This window comes from Myotis myotis, unplaced genomic scaffold, assembly GCF_014108235.1.
Source record: "Myotis myotis isolate mMyoMyo1 unplaced genomic scaffold, mMyoMyo1.p scaffold_m19_p_11, whole genome shotgun sequence".
Lineage (NCBI taxonomy): Eukaryota > Metazoa > Chordata > Mammalia > Chiroptera > Vespertilionidae > Myotis > Myotis myotis.
The window spans coordinates 55,360,614-55,380,435 of NW_023416315.1; positions in this window are offsets into that span (position 1 = coordinate 55,360,614).

The following is a 19,822-nucleotide window of genomic DNA, read 5'->3' on the forward strand; positions in this document are numbered from 1 at the left end:
TCCTAGAAAAGTGATGGCGAACCTATGACACGCGTGTCAGAGGTGACATGCAAACTCATTTTTTTGGTTGATTTTTCTTTGTTAAATGGTATTTAGATATATAAAATAAATATCAAAAAATAAGTCTTTATTTTACTATGGTTGCAAATATCAAAAAATTTCTATATGTGACACGGCACCAGAGTTAAGTTAGGGTTTTTCAAAATGCTGACACGCAGAGCTCAAAAGGTTCGCCATCACTGGCCTAGGCCAGTATCTTCACTGACAAGGTCAACCTTTACCTTAACTGAGCCTATCTGTCTTTTTGCATCTATGATAACATATACTTGAAATGTCTGGGTAACTTTAACTTCCCTTTTTCTGGACCCCTTGGGGTCCTTCATTGTTATTATTATCATGTTAATTGTTGACTATTGACTATCCTGCACCCACCTAAATATGTGTCCCACCTCTCTAATCTGTCACCAATGGATTTCATGTAACTCACCTACGTCCCCTCCTTTGATTGCAATGTAGAAAAATAAATGAAAACCTGCCATTCTCTGGAGCATTATCTCAACCTGTTGAGTTTCTGCTTCCAGGCATTGTCAACAGTTTGGCTGAAATGAACTCACAAAAATTCTTTACAAGTTTCAATGTTTTTAGGTTAACACCCTAACCAGGTATCAAACCGCAACCTCCTGGTTCATGGAATTGACACTCAACCATGGAGCCACACAGGCTGGGCTTAAGTGTACAATTAATTACATCCACAATGTTGTTCAACAATCACCACTCTCTAGTTCTAAAACTTTTACATCACCCCAAACAGGAACTGTGTACCTATTAACCAATAACTCCCTACTCCCCATTTTCCCAGCCCCGGATAACCTCTAATCTACTTTCTATCTCTATAAATTTGACTGTTATAGATATATTTCACATAAGGAGAATCATATACAGTGGGGCCTTGACTTACTAGTGTCCCGACTAACGAGTTTTTTGAGATACCAGCTGTCTCTCGGCTGATTTTTTGCATTGATTTGATAGAGTAATTTGAGTTAACGAGCCCCTTAACGAGCTTGGTCTCAGAACGAATTAAACTCGTAAGTCAAGGCCCCCACTGTACTATGTTTCCTTTGCTGTCTGGCTTATTTCACTCAGCTTAATGTTTTCAAGAGTGCAATAAGCCTTTTTCTTTTTCCATTTTTACTTTTTTTAAAATGTGGGAGAAAATGTTTGGTCTGCTGACCATTTGGAAATAAATCAGTGCAATGTTTTCTATTTTCATTTTTGTTTGGAATGTCTTTCCTAACAGGGAGTAAATGCTTAAGAACCTAATTAGTTTTTTCTCCTTCCTTTAGAGAAATTTTAATTGGTTTTGGCTCACACTTTCTTGTTGTTTTTTTCTACAGGGGACTTAGTCTGTCTCCCATCCCCACTCCACAACTTCCTGCGGCTCCTGTGGATGTCTGTTTAGACTAACCAGAGTAACAAGACTTCATGACCCTGGATCTGGGGGAACAGATGATATTACTCATCAGGTATTCTGTTTTCTCCCCCCAAATCTGGGAAAGGAATATCTTGAAGTTGGGGCTAAGAGAAGATTTTGGATTGTCTGTGGTTCATTGCCCTCTTGTTCAATCATAATTTTTCTACCAATGGTCAAGGCCAAGGTTGTGACTATCCTTTAGGTTCTTTAATTCTTTATAAGTGTTTTATTAGCAGTTTTCATAAGCATGGCCACAGCTGGCTAGCATAGCAATGGCTAAAGTTGTTCCTGGCTCTTTCTCTTTCTCAGCTGGCTTACCTGACTCCTGCTCTAACTATTTATGTCTTTTGGCAACATCAATGAAACAATAGTAGTGTTGCAGAAGAGCAAAGAAATACCAAGCACACTTCCTAGAGAAAGGGAGGGGCCCCGTTTATTAACACTAGTGGACTCCGGGAATAATTTCCAAATCAGAGTGAAGAAACACGCAGAGGGCTTCACTTTTTATAACCTTCTGGGGTCTTTGTCTTGCAGGTATGGTTCTGCCCCCTTTCATGGGCTTACAGGAAGGCCCCCAGGTGTTGGGGGTCCCCAGGCCATATCAGATGATCTGTCCTGGGGCCAGCAATAACAACCTTCCCCCCCCCAACCCTCAGGGCAGTGCATTGTTCACAGTTTTTATGGCCTGACATGCCTTTCAAGACCAGTTTCCTCCTCACCATCTTCCATCCGTGGATTCATTCTTAGACTCTGACGGACAAAGAATCCGGGAACCATCCTGCCCACGGGAACACTGCATGTTCCTGTCCAAAAATCCTGTATCAATTGCTTGTGGGGTCCACTTGGCCATGTGCCATGTGGCTTCTAGGGCCACATAGCAAGCTACTGCTGGTCTTGGAGCAATTGAGAAACAGGAGCACAAGAGAATAAGAAAGAGAATTCTTCATCTTGGGGATTATAACTGGGAGCTTAACCAATGAATCCTTCTGGATTTCAGGAGCTTATAGTGGCTCTACCCTCTTAGCCAATGATCCTTGTTCCCCAGGCTAGACTGACAGCCGAGCACTTTTCCTATGTCACCCTGACCTCACTGCACATGCACCTATCTTCCCTTTGTTGGACCCCTTCCTCCAGTGATTTGCAGGGTATGGACCAGTGGTTCTGTGGGGAGTGTAAAGTTGCAGCTTCCTAATGAAGCTGCCCAGATGGCCATACTTATAATGTCTGGCCTCCCCTTCGCTTTCTTTCTATTATTAATATTAATAACTAGCTAGTTACTGTAATGGGGGACTTTGGGGTATTCCCCACTGGATGCTTGGGGTGGAGTCCTTATGATATCTCGAGAAAAAGAATTTTCTGAGACTCTCATGGGAGGATGAGTGATTTTTATTTGCTTGGAATTACATCCTGGGGTTCCAAAGTCCCATTTCCCTTAATCCAGTCCTGGAAGAAGTGTAATTGGGGTTTCAGTAGAGCTAAAACCAAAACCAGTGTCCAGAGTTTCTGTTCCATGTTGCAGTGGGGTCCAGGTCAACATCAGTCTAGTGGCAGTCTATTAGTCCATAGTGTGTGGGGTCCACAAGGCTATGCAAGTGAATGCAGGGGAGCCAAGAGAGTGTGCCCCTGCAACAAGAATCCCAAGCTGCCGGGAGCTGGTCCATCCTTGCTGTTTCAAGGGACCTGGCATATATGGCATACTGTTCTTAATATGTTTGCTCACCTTCTTGGCACTATGTGTTTTAACCAAGGTCACCTCTCTGAGAAAGGTTGTTTCCCCAGGTAGGGATTTACCCTGAAGTTAGGGAGGGAATAAAACCCCTTAACTAAGTGCCAGGCGGGTAATTAATCACTTTAACTATGAACAATCATGCTTAAGCTACATAATCTTTACTCCCTGGAATGGAGATAAGAAACGCCCTAACCTTTGGAATAGAGATTGATAGGATTGGAATTAACTGGTATAAATACAGATATAACAAGACAACAGGACACAGAACCTACACAGAACCTAGACACAGAATCTAGAGAAGAACCTAGAGACAGAACATGGCAAAAGATCCTGGACAGAAACTGGCAACAGAACCTAGAGACAGAACCTAGCGAGAGAACCTGACTGAAGAACCTAGAGACAAAACCTGGCTACAGAACCTGGATAGAACATGGCAAGAGAACCTGACTAGAACCTGGTGACTGAACCTGGCTGGAGAACCTAGACAGAACTTGGCTGGAGATCCTGGCTAGAGATCCTGGCTAGGCTGCTGATCAACTGAACGCTGTCTCCGTGTCATTCCTTCTTCGCCGACTCCGTCCACACCTTTGGGGACCCCTGGACATGCTGGGGTTGGACCCCAGCATCTGGTGCCCGAACAGGGGCCTCTAGGTAAGCCCCACTCTCGGGATGGATAGGACTCCACCGTAGGAAGAGGGTGGATAGTCTTTGCCGACTCTGTCCACACCTTTGGGGACCCCTGGACCTGCTGGGGATGGACCCCAGCACCAAGCCAACTAAGAGAGACCAAGAGAGCAAATTCTTTTTTGTTCAGGAAATTAAGTATCAAAAATCTTCCCATGCTTTCAGTGGCTATACCCACTCTTGCCAATGACTTCTGTTCTCAGGTGTAACTGAGAGAAAGCAACTTTACATGTCCCCACAACTTTACTGGGCCTGCATCTCTCTCTTGTCCAATCCCTTCCCCCAGTGCTCTGGGGGGAATGGATCATTTGCTCCCTTGGGAGTGTAAAGCTGCAGCTTCCTGGCCAAGATGCCCAAATGACATGCCTATAATATTTGGCCTTCCTTTTGTTCCTTTCCTATCATCTATCTATCTATCTATCTATCTATCTATCTATCTATCTACCTACCTACCTACCTACCTACCTACCTATTTATTTATAGAGGTAGGGAAAGGGAGAGAAGGATAGAAACATCAATGATAAGAGAGAATTATTGATCAGCTGCCTCCTACAGGCCCCTTGGTATTAGAGATCAAGCCTGCAATCTGGGCACGTGCCCTGAATGGGAATCAAACCCGTGACCTCTTGGTTTATGGTTCAATGCTCAATCACTAAGCAACACTGGCCAGGCCTTTTCCTATTATTAATAACTAGGTTAATTACAATGGTATCATTTAGGATGGTAACAATAAGACTGTGGTTTTTCTTTAACATATCCTTCAATACCCATTAATTTTTATCCTCAAAAAATCTTTCAAAGGTTGTAGGATGCATTGTATTTTTCTACCTTTAAAAATTAAGAGACTTAAGATATAGAGAATTTAGGTGATCTGCACAAATTCATCAGGTAATAAGTGGCAGAGCATAAACTGCAACCATGATTTATGATTGGTTGCCAGGCCTCTAGGCCCTTGGGTCTCATCTCAGATAGACAAAACAAACACTCAATAAATAGTTGTTGAATGAATGAATGAATGAATAATATGCTTGTATTTGCTCTTGTCTGATTGGCCACTCTGTTGGCAGGCTCAACAGAAAGCCATCTCTTTCTTAGCATAAGCAGAACTTTCTGACCCCTACTTTCTGACAGGTGTCTCAGAAATGCTTACTGTTACTTGGACCAAATTTTCTATGGATAGTTTATCTTATCCCAATAGCACAAGATGCTTAATTTATTAAAATTCTCAGAAATTTATTAGAGGAAAATAACATGTAAAAAAGTGGAGAGTTTTGATAATTATTCATTCACAAAATAAGAACATTCATTCAACACATTAGAATGGAAGACAGGAGGGATATGGGAGTTGAGTTTGAGCCTAAAGGGGAAAATGGTTTTATAATTAAATAGAAGAAAGCCATTCATAGATCTGTGGTGATAATGAACTATGAACCGAAGAATATGATAAACTTTTGGCACATGAGATACAAAGAAGAAAAAAACATTCTATATATTTTTTCCTTCCTCTCCTCCATGCAATAATGGAGGAAACAAGCAAACCATAAAAAAAAGATGAAACAAAAACAAACCAACAAAAAAACCCCTCTAACCCCACCTCAAAAGATGTAGATTTTGAAGTTCACTTTTATTTTGTAAGTAGTATCCTTTTGGAGAAGTGCCATCTCTGAAGAGAAATAATTCTACATAATAAAAGCCTAATATGCAAATTGTCCCCTTGCGTGGTCAATCGACTGGGAGTTTGACCGCTCACTATGACATGTGCTGACCATCAGGGGGCAGCATGGACCATGGCAGTGGAGGCGCTGCTGGCCCCAATGGGCCCGATGAGAGCAGGACCATGGCAGGATGGTGGAGCAGGTGAGGGGGCATTGCCAGGCCAAGGCGGGGTGCCAGGTGGGCTGCAGGGCTGTAAGGCTGGGGGTGTGAGCTGGGGCCTGGTCTCCACAGGCCACCCCAAGGGACCCCACCCGTGCACATGGCCTCTAGTTTTTTTTTTTTTTTTTTTTAATATATTTTATTGATTTTTTACAGAGAGGAAGGGCGGGAGATAGAGAGTTAGAAACATCGATGAAAGAGAAGCATTGATCAGCTGCCTCCTGCACACCCCCTACTGAGGATGTGCCCACAACCAAGGTACATGCCCTTGACAGGAATCGAACCTGGGACTACAGTCTTCTGGCCGATGCTCTATCCACTGAGTCAAACCGGCTAGAGCTGGCCTCTAGTTCTTTATAAGAGTTGCAGTCCTAAAACAAAGCCATTGTGCCAGTTGCTTGCAAATCTTTTTTTGCCACATGGGGAGTTACTCTGAATTGTATTGACTTTGTGTGGCCTTCCTTTATCATGCAAATCAAGGCCATCAAACTGACTGAGCTGGGTCCTCCCCAGGCCCTTGCAGATGGTCATTACTCATAGCAAAGGAATGGTAGGATTATTTTGGGCTCTCTCTTTTCCTACCACACTGTAAACTAGTAAACAGGTTCAAGGTTCCAAGATTAGACTAACATTTGCAAGGGCTGATGTTTTGTAATTCTTTTTGGAATGGATTCCTACTTTAAAGCTTTAAATGTTTCCAAATCATAGGTGAGGACTGATCCAAAATATTATGTAAGAGTTGGTTTAAATTTTTAAATCATTAACATGTAACAATCAAAACAAAAATGCTATTTCAATACTACTATAAATCAAAATTCCCAAAGAAGTGCAAAAAATGAGAGACTGTATTCAGGTGAAATAGTTTGGAAAGCAGGGAAATACAGCCTTCAGTGGAAACCAATAATATATTACACAGAGATCAAGGGGAGGCCCCCTTTTAAAACAGAAAGTTCCCACCCAGGTCCCCAGGTAATTCATTTTATGTAAATGAGGTATCCAAATTTGTATGGTTCTGATGAGTCCAAACTGCACAGTTCTGGTTAGTCAGTATTACCCATTCTGGTTGGTTGTTATGGAGCAGTTCTGATTTGACCATGCAGGTCTCTAGCCTTTGATCACAAGATGAAATCAGGACTTCCCTGCAGTGGTTGTGTTATGTAGAAAGTTAGACATGAGCAGCTGGGTTGGAGCCTGCCCTGGGGTCCTGAACAGGGATTGGACCAACATTACCTTCGACTACCTCTCTATGGGCAGCACAGCAGACCACCAGCAGGCAGGGTTGGAGCCAGCTCTTTACACCAACTCAGAGGAAAAACAACATGATGTCAATGCTACCTTACCAGGGTCCTAGACTAATTATAATAAAATTTGCATTTGGTTTTGACCCCACCCCCTGTGGGTTTTTCCGTATACATTATGGATAAAGTTATGCCCAGAAGAAAGATAGTTTCTGTCAATTATCCCTGAATGCAAATGACTCCACCCATAAAATCCTTCTTTCAAACCCAGGAGTATGGGGCCATTCTCTCTCTCTCCCTCTCTCTCTCCCCCACTCCCTCCCTCCCTCCAAGGAACACACCCATGCCATTCCCTTTTCCCTTCCCTTTCCCCACAGGCATGTCTCCCTCAACCTCTAATGGGCCCCATGAGACTTGCAACCTGGGGAGAGATGGGCAGCTGCAGCTCATCCCAGGCTATGCCCCTGAACCTGTCTCCAAGGCCCCCTTTTCTCTGACTTCCCAGTGAGCTAAAGCAGCCCAGCCATTGTCATTGTTTCTCTCTCTCTCTCTCTCTCTCTCTCTCTCTCTCTCTCTCTCTCTCAACTGGCCCACTCCTTGTTTGAAATATATCTTTAATAAACCCCATTTTGCTTTACTTTTATTTTCATTGACCTTAAAATCTTTTTGCGTTGATCAAAAGAACCAAGGTCCCAGCCAGTAACCCCAATCTTTAACAGTTGACTGACATATTAAACAAGTATAGCATAGCATGTGAAGTCAAGAGTTCAGTCTGAAGTTCTTTCTGGTATACAGAGTACATGAGGAGCCCCTCTCAGCAGATGACTGCTAGACTCTTAATATTTATAAAATATGGGCCCTTTGTTGACCACGGGGAGTCCTCCTCCACAGATAAATTCCTTCTTGGGGTTCACATCAAATCACTTAAAAAAAAAAAAAAAAGAACCTTTTTCTCCCTAGTCATGAAATAAAATAGAAAACAAACTTATTAATAAAGATATATTTTTCTTGAAAGCTTTTTCATGAAACATCTCCATGGTTGTATATATTACATCAAACATGTCAAACTCGCCAGCAATATAACGGTATGTAAGAAATGTTTCAATAAAAATTTCATAACTTAGTTTTTACAATATCATGTTATACATAATTATTAATAACTAACTACAATGTTCACTAATGACTGATTAGTGTTGCATTCATTTCCCTTACACACCTATGCGCAGGCGCACCATTTCTCTCCACTAATACTAGCAGCAAATATTTTAGCAGCCAATTGGCATGTCATTAGTCTTGAATTGACTTGTTTGGTGGGTGCAACAGGAAATATTTTGCTTTCAGAGAACAAGAAAAATAGGTTCCTTTGCATTATACTTATTAATTTGTGCAGTTATTCAGTTATTTTATGTTAATGATCAGTCATTTATTTCAGCCCTTTGTATTCAGCATGTCTATCAAAATAAACCTACATTTCTATGAAAATTGAAGCTTTTGTTTTTTTTGCAGCCCACATAAACTTAAACCTTGTTTATTTGGTCCATGTTAGCCTTTGAGTTTGACGTGCTTGTATTACATAATATATTCTTTGAGCCATTCCCATAAATCCATAGAGTCCTGCTTTGTTTACTGTAAGCAATCCTAACCAACCAGGTTCATTCTGATAAAAGCATTCCATAGATAAGAACTCCCTAGAGCAGCAAATAGCTTTAGCTCTTTGCTAATGAGGCAGGTTAGTAAGAAACTAGGAGAATTCCTTGGCAAGTGGAATGGGGAAACAGACAGATAACTAGGCAAGACCATGAGCAATTTACAAAAAGCTAATAAATCTAATCAAGTACACTTAGGAGCAAATAGTTTACATATTCCAGACTGTGCCAGGGGGCAGACCATCCTCCATCTGGTCCCTTCCCAGTGACCTTCTTTGAAGGTGAAATTGACCAGAGAATAACTCTGATCCCTCTCAATGCTCATTTTGATACATTAGCATATCAAAGGACACACCTGGAAAGCTGATGAATATTCTGATAGAGACCTCCCCTAATAGTACCAACTTCAGAAAACAGATAAAAACCTTTAAGACATGCCAAAACCGGTTTGGCTCAGTGGATAGAGCGTTGGCCTGTGGACTGAAAGGTCCCAGGTTCGATTCCGGTCAAGGGCATGTATCTGGGTTGCGGGCATATCCCCAGTGGGAGATGTGCAGGAGGCAGCTGATCGATGTTTCTCTCTCATTGATGTTTCTAACTCTCTATCTCTCTACCTTCTTCTCTGTAAAAAATCAATAAAATATATTAAAAAAAAACACACACACACACAAAAAAAACCTTTAAGACAAAGGACCAAGTGCTCTCCCTCCCTTGAGCATTCAGGAGTCTTTCCACCCTTCTTTCCTCAGGCATGTATCTTTATTTCTTTCTCTTTAGCTCTAAGGGTTCCAACATGATATGCAACCAGGGAGCAGTGGGCAGAAGTAGCTCGTTCCAGGCTAACCCTCTCAACCTTGTCTCCAAGGGCCTCCCTTTTGCCTCTGTAACTTGTTTCCTGAGTCCACACAGCCCAGCTGGCTTACTTCCTCTGCCTCTGTGATTTTGTTTCTAGAGGCAGCCTTACCTAGGCTTGACCTTTCCTCATGCTTCCAAAGGTCAAAGCAGCTCTGCCCAGGCTCACATCTGTTGCTATGATCTTGCCTCTTCTATCCTAAGCCCTTCCTTTGTTTCACTTCCTCAGCTTTAACAAACATACTCTCAAAATCACCTGGACTGTGTCTTGAAATCTTTCCTGCATGAAGTCAAGAACCCCACATGTCTGACTGTGCTAGGGCAGACCCACCTCGGTTCCAGTCCCTTCCCAGTGGCCTAGGAGGTATTCATTAACATTGTATTAGGAGATTAGGCCTAGTCATCTGCCTTACTTCTGCCCCACTCTCTTTTCCTCAATCAGAGAAGAGAAGAGACTGCAGACTTACTGCTTAACTCTTTCCTTTCCTTAGACATTCCAAATATATTCACATATTCTCCTCTATTAATTTTCCCCTTGGTGTATAGGGGAAGTTGAATAGAAATCCTCCATCTTGATATAGCGATCCTCCATCCTATAAAATAAAAGCCTAATATGCTAAGTGCCTGGTCATCCATTCAACCAATCAAAGCATAATATGCTAATGATATGCTAAGGCCACTCAACTGCTCACTATGACCTGCACTGACTAGCAGGGGGTGGATGCTCCGACCGGTAGGTTAGCTTGCTGCTGGGGTCCTTCTGATCGGGACTGAGCGAGCCGGGGCCGGACACGCCCTGGCGCTCTCCCATGATCCCTTGCTGGCTGGCCAACCTCCCACATACCTCCTCCAAAGCCTCAATCGTGCACCGGTGTGGTCCCTCAGCCTGGCCTGTGCCCTCTCACAATCCGAGATCCCTTGGGGGATGTCAGAGAGCCAGTTTCAGCCCGATCCTGCTCAATGCAGGAGCTGCCCCCTGGTGGTCAGTGGGCTCCCACAGGGGGAGTGCTGCTCAGCCAGAAGCCGGGCTTATGGCTGGCGAGTGCAACGGCAGTGGCGGGAGCATCTCCTGCCTCCATGGCAGTGCTAAGGATGCCCGACTGTAGGCTTAGGCCCACTCCCTGCAAGCAGCGGGCCTAAGTCATCAATCAGACATCCCTGAGGGCTCTGCAAGAGGGTGCAGGCCAGGCTGAGGGACACCTCCCCCCCCCAACCGAGTGCATGAATTTCATGCACCGGGCCTCTAGTCTTGATATAATTGTGTACATCAATAGTTTGCTTTATGGCTTGTACCTTTGAATTATGTTTATAAACCCCTCCCTACCTCAGGTCACAAATATATTCTCCTATTTTTATTGGGTGTTTTCTAGATCTTCATTTTAGGGTTGGAGCATCCCTCTAAGGCCTGCTTTAAGCCCATGGCTCTGGTCCAGCTGTCTGTCCACAGGGCATGAGCTGCACTCTTTCCTGAGTGGTTGTCATCACTCTAGCCCTGAGCGCTTAGGCCCATCCAGCTCCAAGAACTCTGGGAACCATTTTGGCTTCAGCCTCCTCATGATGATTAGACTTTAAGTTCACTCTTTTTGACATCTTGGGTTTTGGCTTTTAGCTTGGTTATCTTCTCCTCCCCTCCCCCCTCCTTTATTTTCGGTTTAAAGTAAAAATTTAGCAGCAATTCTATATCTGCAGCCTTGGCGACAGATAACCTTTTCACATAAAACTTGCTTTTTATGTTGGTTAAGCAGTTATAATTCCTTCCCCTGTAACATCATAGAAGAGAAACCAGTGTGAGAAACGCTGGTGGAAAGTAACAGAAATATCTAAAGAAGAATTTTATTAAGTTTTTGTCTAAAGTGGTATGTGATGTGAATTTTCCTCAATTAATCCCCCCACCCCAATCCTCGATAAAATATCCTCCTTTCATCAATAGCCTGAGCTTGGATGTGGGTAAGGACAGAGGCTACTCATAGAATCTACTCAGGTTACAGTTTGAATTCCACTTCTCTTAGTAGCTGTGTGACCTTGGACAAATTATATAATTTCTCAGTCTCAGTTTCCTTATTTCTTCAATTAGGAAAATAATATGCTCCTCATGAGGTTACTGTGTAAACGAGGAAGGTCATGCATGTGCCCTTCTTTTCTCCCCTACCTCTGGAGAAACAGAAGTGTAGATGAAAAGATTTCAGTGAGGATATGGATCTGTTCTAACTCACTGCAATTTTGGGTAGGTCACTTGGCCTTAACCTACTTTAGTTTCACTATCCATGAAACAATCTCTAAGATTTATTCCAAGTAAAAAAGTTTCTAATTTAGGTTTTCCAATTGAATTTAAGATAAAAGCATGACAAACCTCCTGTGTCATTCAGTTTTTCTTTGCAAACATTTATTTACATTTGTAAATTTACTAAATGAGAGAAGTGATTTGATTTATGAGTTAAATATATCACAGGGTAGCATAGAATATTTCTTAAGTTCTCTGCTTTATCCTTATACACAGGCATGTGTGAGAGGTGTGTCAAGTAATTTATTTCTAAAATTATTAATTTCAGTGGTAAGTACAATGGAAAGAAAAAGGAGAGGCAGGAGAGGGGAATTAGGAATGATGGATGGAGGAAAAAGAAAAAAAAATGCTGGAGAGATTAGGGAGAGGGGGATGGGCAAAGACTGAAAAGGCTGCTTTTAATTTGTTTTAAAGTTTATTTAAACATTTATTCCATAAAAAACAACATTGAGACTAATTTGAGTCTTCTGGTATTAATTTGTCTAACTTGATGATCATGTGAAAATTCTAGTTACCAGTAGAAACAATTTTTCCCCCTTTCTGGTTCAAAATAACAAAGTGAGCAAACTGATAAAGACTCTCTCTGGGTGATTTTTCACTCTTTTACAATTTATCAATCTTCAATGAAATTATTTTTCTTACAGACAATCTAATTTGATACATGGTAATTGGAAAATAACATACTATTCTTAAAAACTGTGAACAGGAGGATTAAAACTGGCTCCTATTAGAAACAGTTGCAGAATGTCCAAGAAAGGAGCACATGAACATACATAAAGAGGCCCCTTTCAGCCATGGAGGAGCAGCTAAACTGCATTGCTGCAGAAGGCCATTGATCACATTTATTACAGTGCAGACAGCAGCAATTTTAAGTGAGACTGGGTTTCCCGGATGAATTCCAATAATTCAAGTTATGATTTTTAAACTCTGTGTCAGACTAATTCAATATTACTTTTAGGCAAAAAAAAAGAAAAAAGCTGACTTTATTAATCCCATAATATGGAGAAATAACCTAATTTTATTACTTTAATCATTAATAAAGTCATTACAAACCACTTGGTAATTTAAAAAAAAGAGAGGCAGCAGTTTAAGTGGGAGCTACACTGACATTCTCCTAGGACCAAACTTGAAATATAACTAAAATATAGGGGAAAAAAAACCACCAAGAAAAATCAGCTGAAGACTAGCTGTAGAGAGCCCTGATAATCAAGGACGGAAAGTGAAGACTATGTAGAGACTGGTAGGAAGTATGGAGAAGAGAAAGAGCAGGCCGGGTTCCTAAAGACAGTGGCTGAAGGTCTGGAGAGATATCTCAGCTGTGGGAGATTCCTACTGAGAACTCTGGGATCTAAACCCCAAGCTGGGATACCCAGCTCAGAGCACTAGAACTGAGAAAGGTGCCCACAGAACATCTGGCTGTGAAAAGCAGCAGGGTTGTTGTCTGTGCCAGTCAGAGATGACTGAAAATGCGGGCAACCTCTTAAAGGACTAATGCACAAAATTTCATGTGCAGCCACTCACCTTGAGCTGTGGCAGAGGGAGAGCAGAGGACTGGAGCTGTGTGAGGAGAGTCCAGATTTTGGGCTCTAGGGTTGGGGCTCAGGGGGCAGCCATCTTGGTTGCGTGTGTTGAGTCATTCCCTCATGCTGTAGAGGACATCTTTTGCCAGAAGACCTTTATTATACAGGTGGTTTGGGCCTGAGGGAAAGGCAGTTGCCCCACCCTGTTGGAAGACATCTCAACCCACCCTGTGGTCGATAGTCTGAGGCTAAGTTTGAGTATCAATTAGACTGCAGGCAGAGGCAGATCTCTGGAGGCTTTGAGTCTTTGTGTGATCTCCTTCTGGGACGGGGACTAGGAAAAACAGACCCTAATACATATCTTGGTCTTTTCCAAAGGTACCCAGCCACATCAGAGGGAGCCACAAGTGGTGGATTAATGATGGCTCCAAATAGGGTACTAGGGCCAGTCAGAAACAGCATGGGACATTGTCCAGCACTAAGAAATTGGGAATCATACAGATTTACCTAATACATAGATACAAACCTAAATACGCAGCCAAAATGAGGAGACAAAAAAACAACACCCAAATGAAAGAAAATTCTCCAGAGGAAGAGCTACAGGGAAATGAGAAGAAATTATCTGATATAGAGTTCAGAATACTGATGGCAAAGATGCTCAACATCATGAGAAAATACATAGTAACTATCAAACAAGACCAGCCAGAAATAATGACATAGCACTAACAAAGAACACATTGGAAGGAAAACACAGGAGATTAGGAGAAGCTGAGGATCAGATCCATGAATTAGAAGATGTGGTAGGAAAAAAACAACACTCATTCAGAGAACCAAAAAGAAAAAACAATTAAAAAACTGGAGGACAGCTCAAGGGAGCTGTGAGATAACATGAAATAGAACAATATTTGCATAATATCTGTGCTAGAAGGAGAAGAAAGTGAGCAAGGGATAGGGAATGTATTTGAAGAAATAATGGCAGAAAACTTCCCTAACCTGGTAGAGGGAAAAAGTCATGCAATTCAGGAGGTACAGAGAGTCACATGCAAGAATAACCCAAACAGGCAAATGCCCAGACATATCATAATTAAAATGCCAAAAACTGAAGACAAAGAGAATCTTAAAGGCAACAAGAGAAAAGAAATTTGTTACCTACAAAGGAGCTCCCATAAGGCTGTTAGATGATTTCTCATCAGAAACTCTACAGGCAAGAAAGGAACGGCATGAAGTACTCAAGGTAATGAAAAGCAAGGATCTGAAATCAAGATGACTATATCCAGCAAGGCTATCGTTCAAAATAGATGGTGAAATAAAGAGCTTCCCAGACAAAAAAAAAAAGGCTAAAGGAGTACATCACCACCAAGCCAGCACTACAAGAAATGCTAAAGGGGCTGCTTTAATGAGAAGAAGAAATAGAGAAAGAAACCTAACCATACAGAAATAAAATGGCAATAAATGAGTACTTATCAATAATAACCTTAAATATAAAGAAATTAAATGCTCCAATCAAAAGACATAGGGTAGCTGAATGTATACAAAACATGAACCAACAAGAGGATATAACCATGATAAACACATATGCACCCAATATAGGAGCACTTAAATATATCAAAAATCTTCTAGAGGAGTTTAAGGGAGAGATCAACAGGAATATATCATAGTAGAAAACTTTAACACCCCACTAATGTCACTGGATAGGTCTTCCAGATAAAAAATTAATATGGAAACAGTGACTGTAAATGACATACTGGATCAGATGAATTTAATTGATATTTATGGAACATTTCACCCCAAAGCTGCAGAATATACATTCTTCTCAAGTGCACATGGATCATTCTCAAAGATAGATCACATGTTAGGACACAAATCGAGTCTCTACATGTTTAAGAAGGTTGAAATCATATCAAGAATCTTCTCAGACCACAGTGGAATAAAATTAGAAATCAACTACAGTAGAAACACCCCAAAACATTCAAACACATGGAGGCTAAATAGCATGCTATTAAACAATGAATGGGTTGTCAATGAAATCAAGAAAGAAATAAAAAACTTCCTGGAAACAAATGAAAATGAACACACAACAACCCCAAATCTCTGGGATACAGTGAAAGCAATACTCAAAAAAAAAAAAAATTAATAATAAAATATTTAACCCTACAACTTAAAGAATTGGAAAGAAGACAACAGGAAAAGCCCAGAGTAAGTAGAAGGAAGGAAATAATAAAGATTAGGGCAGAAATAAACGGCATAGCCCTGACCGGTTTGGCTCAGGGGATAGAGCATCAGCCTGCGGACTGAAGGGTCCCAGGTTCGATTCCGGTCAAGGGCACGTAACTTGGTTGCGGGCTCATCCCCAGTAGGGAGTGTGCAGGAAGCAGCTGAATTGATGTTTCTAACTCTCTATTCCTCTCCTTCTCCCTTCCTCTCTGTAAAAAAAATCAATAAAATATATATTAAAATAAATAAATAAATAAATAAATAAATGGCATAGAGACAAAAAAATAAAAACAAAAACCAACCAAACAAAATCAATGAAACCAAGAGCTGGTTCCTTGAAAAGATAAATGAGATTGATGAACCATTAGCCAGACTCATCAAGAGATGAAGAGAGAGGAATCAAATAAATAAAATCAGAAATGAAAACAGTAATTACTCACAGCCTATAAATACAAAGGATTGTAAGAAAATACTATGAACAACTATATGCCAACAAGCTGGACAATGTGGATGAAATAAAAAATTCCTAGAAAAATACAATCTCTCAAAACTGAATCAATAAGAATCAGAAAACCTGAATAGGCAAATAACAACAGATGAAATAGAAGCAACAATAAAAAGAAAAACTCCCCAAAAACAAAAGCCCTGGTCTCAATGGCTTCACAGGGAAGTTTTACCCAACACAAAAAGAAGAACTAACACCTATCCTCCTCAAACTATTATAAAAAATCCAAGAGGAAGGAACACTTCCAAGCTCTTTTCATGAGGCCAGCATTATCCTAACTCCAAAACCAGATAAAGACATTACAAAGAAAGAGAATTACAGGCCAGTATTCCTAATGAACATAGATGCTAAAATGCACTACAAATATTAGCAAATGGGATCCAGCAATTTATTAAAAAGATCATACATCATGACTAAGTGGGTTTTATTCCAGGGATGTAAGGCTGGTACAATATTCACAAATCAATAAATGTGATAATATATCACATAAACAATTTGAAAGACAAAAATCACATGATTATATCAATAGTCATAGAAAAGGCATTCAACAAAATCCAACATCCATTTTTGATAAAAACTCTCAGCAAAGTGGGAATAGAGGGATCATATCTCAACATAATAAAGGCCATTTATGACAAACCTGAGTAAACATTAGACTCAATAGGCAAAAACTAAAATCATTTTCCCTAAGAACAAAAGCAAGACAGAGATGCCCACTTTCACCACTCTTATTCAACATAGTACTGGAAGTTCTAGCCACACCCATCAGACAAGAAGAAGAAATAAGAGGCATCCAAAGTGGAAAGTAGAAAGCAAAATTCTCATTATTCGCAGATGACATGATTTTGTAAATACAACACCCTAAGGACTCCAAAAACTACTAGAATTAATAAATGAACTTGGCCACGTAGCAGGATACAAAATTAACACACAGAAATTGGTGGCATTTTTTTAAAACATTTTTTTTATTGATTTTTTTACAGAGAGGAAGGGAGAGGATAGAGAGCTAGAAACATTGATGAGAGAGAAACATCAATCAGCTGCCTCCTGCACACCCCCTACTGGGGATGTGCCCGCAACCAAGGTACATGCCCTTGACCAGAATCTAACCTGGGACCTTTCAGTCCACAGGCCGACGCTCTATCCACTGAGCCAAACCAGTTAGGGCTTGGTGGCATTTTTATACACCAGTAATGAATTCTCAGAAAGGGCAACTAAACAATCCAATTACCATTGCAATAACAAAAAAATTAAGATACTTAGGAATAAACTTAACCAAGGAGGTAAAAGACTTGTATCTGGAAAACTACAGTATGTTGAAAAAAGAGAGACAGCCCAAGGACACAGACAATAGGGTGCTGAAGGCCTGGGGTAGGGGGGTAGGGGCAGGCTGGAGAGTGTCAATGGGGGAAAAATGGGGACATATGTAATACTTTCAACAATAAAGAATTACAAAAAGAAAAGAGAGATAAAGGAAGATATAAACAAGTGGAAAAATATACAGTGTTCATGGATTGGTAGAATCAAGATCATTAAAATGTCCAGACTACCCAAGGCAATCTACAGATTCAACGTAATCCATATTAAAATACCAACAGCATATTTCACAGATCTAGAACAAATACTCCAAAACTTTATATGGAACTAAAAAAAGACCCCAAATAGCTGTAGTAATCTTGAGAAGAAGAACAAAATTGGAGGAATCACAATACCAGATATCAAATTATACTACAAGGCGATTGTAATCAAAACAGCCTGGTACATAAGAACAGGCATATAAATTAATCGAGCAGAACAGAGACCCCAGAAATCAACCCAAATCATTACGCTCAATTAATATTTACCAAAATAGCAAGAACATACAATGGATTCAAGACAGTCTCTTCAATAAATGGTGTTGGGAAAATTGGACAGATACATGGAAAAAAATGAAACTAGACCTCCAACTTACACATACATAAGAATAAACTCAAAATGGATAAAACACTTAAATGTAAGTTGTGGAACTATAAAAAATCCTAGAAGAAACCATAGGCAGCAAAATTTCAGATATTTCTCATAGAAATATGTTTGTGGAGACATCTCCTAGGCAAAGGAAGCTAAGGAGATAATAAATAAATAGGACTACATCAAAATAAAAAGCTTCTTTACAGCAAAAGAAACCATCAAAAAAAAAAAAAATGAATAGGGAGGCCACTCTATGAGAGAACATATTTGGCAATGATCACCTGATAAAGGGTTACTAGTAATATTCAAAATACATAAGGAACTCAGACAACTTAACAAAAGGAAGACAAACAATCCAATAAAAAATGGACAAAGGACCTAAATAGACACTTTTCCATAGGGGACATACACATGGCCAATAGACATATGAAAAAATGCTCAAATTGACTGATCATTAGAGAAATGCAAATTAAAACAAATGAGTATCACCTCACACCTATCAGAATGGATCCATCAACAAATCAACAAATGACAAGTGCTGGTGAGGATGTGGAGAAAAGGAAACCTTAGTACACTACTAGTGGGAATGCAAACTGGTGCAGCCATTATGGAAAACAGTATGGAGTTTCCTCAAAAAATTAAATGTGGAACTGCCATTTGACCCAATGATCCCACTTCTAGGAATATATCCTAAGAAACCCAAAGCACCAAATCAGAAAGAATGTATGCACCCCTATGTTCATAGCAGCGCAATTTACAATAGCTAAGATCCAGAAACAGCCCAAGTGCCCATCAGTAAATGAGTGGGTAAAAAAGCAGTGGTACATTTACACCATGGAATAATATGCAGCAGTTAAAAAGAAGGGTCTCTTACCCTAGGAAACAGCTCGGAGGGATGTCAAGAGTATTATGCTAAGCGAAATAAGCCAGTCAGAGAAAGACGAGTATCACATGATCTCACACATATGTAGAATCGAATGTACAAAATAAATTGAGGAACCAAATAGATCCAGAGACATGGAAGCATAGAACAGGCTGCAGAATCTCAGGGTGAAGGCGGGGGAGGGTGGGTGAGTAGGAAGAGATCAACCAAAGAACTTGTATGTATAATATGCATAACCCATGGACACAGATAATAGGGTGGTGAAGGCCTGGAGTGCTGGCGGGGGTGAGCTAGAAGGGGTCAATGGGAGACAATAGGGGACATATAATACTTTCTTTTAAAAAAATTTTTTTTATTGCTTTAAGAGGTGGAAAAAGAGAAATAGAAACATCAATGATGAGAATTATTGGCCACCTCCTGCACGGTCCCCACATTGGGGATGGAGCCCACTACGTAGGCATGTGCCCTGACTGGGAGTGCAACAGTTACCTTCTGGTTCATAGGTCGATGCTTAACCACTGAGCCATGCTAGATGGGTCTGTAATACTTTCAACAGTAAAGATTTAATTTAAAAAAAAAGAGAGAAATGATGTGAATTTTACTTACTGCATCATGGTTGCAAAAATGGTAAGTTGTTTGTTGGTTTACATCAGAAGTGAATTTACTTTGGGCTACACTTTGATATTTGAAGAACAATTTTTTTAGTGGTTTTTTTTCTAAAATTGAAATTTTCTTATTGTTTTTATTGATTATAAAAATAATTCATGGTCATGAAAAAGAATACAAGATATATAAAGTGACATTTTCCCCAGGTAACATTGTTTTAGGATATGTAATTTTTAAAAGGTGTATATTTTTCTGATTTTTAATATAAATCTTTTCATCCATCCATCTGCCCATGCATGCCATCTTTTCATATCGAAAAGTAGAGTTTTGGGCAGGTGGTTCCTATTTCTGTGGAGTGGAAGACTCATACA